The sequence below is a fragment of the Nematolebias whitei genome, chromosome 7, assembly GCF_014905685.2.
Source record: "Nematolebias whitei isolate Nwh7 chromosome 7, NemWhi1, whole genome shotgun sequence".
NCBI lineage: Eukaryota > Metazoa > Chordata > Actinopteri > Cyprinodontiformes > Rivulidae > Nematolebias > Nematolebias whitei.
The window spans coordinates 48,770,004-48,771,762 of NC_056504.1; the positions used below are offsets into that span (position 1 = coordinate 48,770,004).

The following is a 1,759-nucleotide window of genomic DNA, read 5'->3' on the forward strand; positions in this document are numbered from 1 at the left end:
GGCTCCAGGTCTAGATTCTGGTCCAAGGTTCATGCTCCACATTCAGGGTCCAGGGTTCTTGTTCCACATTCAGGGTCCAGGTCCAGGGTTCACACTGCAATTAGTTAATGACTGACCGGCTGAGTGACTGATTGACTGGCTGGCTGACTGACTGACTGACTGATTGACTGGCTGACTGACTGACTGGCTGACTGACTGATTGACTGACTGACTGACTGACTGATTGACTGGCTGACTGACTGACTGACTGACTGGCTGACTGATTGATTGACTGACTGGCTGACTGATTGACCGGCTGACTGATTGATTGACTGACTGACTGACTGACTGATTGACTGACTGACTGACTGACTGACTGACTGACTGATTGACTGGCTGACTGACTGATTGACTGGCTGACTGACTGACTGACTGACTGACTGACTGATTGACTGACTGATTGACTGGCTGACTGACTGACTGACTGTGACTGATTGACCGGCTGACTGATTGATTGACTGACTGGCTGACTGACTGATTGACTGACTGACTGATTGACTGGCTGACTGACTGATTGACTGGCTGACTGACTGACTGATTGACTGGCTGACTGACTGATTGACTGGCTGACTGACTGGCTGACTGACTGATTGACTGGCTGACTGACTGACTGACTGACTGACTGACTGGCTGACTGACTGACTGATGACGTCCTCTGAGCTCGTTGGTGTCTGTTTCTAGGAAACCTTTTGAAGAACGTGATGTCACAGATCTTTCCCAGCTGACTGGATAAAACCGGATCAGATCAATCAGGATCTGTAATACCACCCAGGACCCGTCCGCAGGTACTGGACTCGGGTCAGAACCAGAACATAAATCCAGCTGCATCGAGGGAGGACGTCACGTGTTTTTCTCAAATGTAGCTTAAAGAGAAACAGAACAAAACGTCGTTAAGATTTTCCAGATGTTCCTCTGCAGCCAGAACCCTCTGTATGTCAGCAGAACCTTCAATGTGACCCAGATCCATGCTGGATTCAGAACCAGACCCTCTGATCCCAGACCTGTCTGCCACCTCCAGCTGCCTGAGTCTGATTAAATCACAGAGTGTTTGAAAAGCTGTCGGCCCGGTTCTGTTGGACCGCTCGTTTGTCTGAATGTTTACACACTCACAGAGGCACACGTGCACACACACATGCACACTGTGTCCTCTTTGGATCTTCAGAGTTTGGTTCTGGAGGTGGTTGGCCTGACATCTCGGCCCGTTGTCCTGGTGATCACAAGCAAACAAGCGCGTCAGTTGTGTGTGTACCGGTCCGGTCCGATTGGCCCGGTAAAACTGCAGTGCCTCAGATGAGCTGTTTGGACCAGCTCCCATCTGATGGTTCTGATCGGTCATAATGTTGTGGCTGACTGTTGGTTCTAAGTTCAGGGCTGCCTTGTTGTGGATCAGAACCAGGACTTTTTTGGTTCTGGATCCACCAAGTTTAGGTTAGAAACACATATTCTGTCAAACTGGTCCCATTAAAGTGGATCAGAACCTTCTCTTCACGGGTCGGTGGTTCTGAACCTGGTACCATCACTCTGCAGTGAGAGGCTGAGTGTTGGCTCTGAATAACCGCAGCAGAACCGGGTCGTTTGGGCCACAGACCGCAGGTTTGAAACGTCCAGATGAAGATGAAGACAGGAAGTTCACTTCTTCTTCTGTGGTTCTCCAGCTGCAGCTGAACCGGACTTTTTAATGGAACCAGGACCTGACTTTTAATGGAACCAGGACCGGACT

The 1,759-nt window shown here is 49.9% G+C and overlaps 1 protein-coding gene across 1 annotated transcript in view; it reads left to right on the plus strand.

Annotated features, from left to right (window-relative positions):
• Nucleotides 1–1,759, plus strand: part of LOC119412029 (E3 ubiquitin-protein ligase RNF123) — a 69,923-nt gene that overhangs the window by 58,781 nt on the left and 9,383 nt on the right. The gene's annotated exons all lie outside the window — the stretch shown is intronic.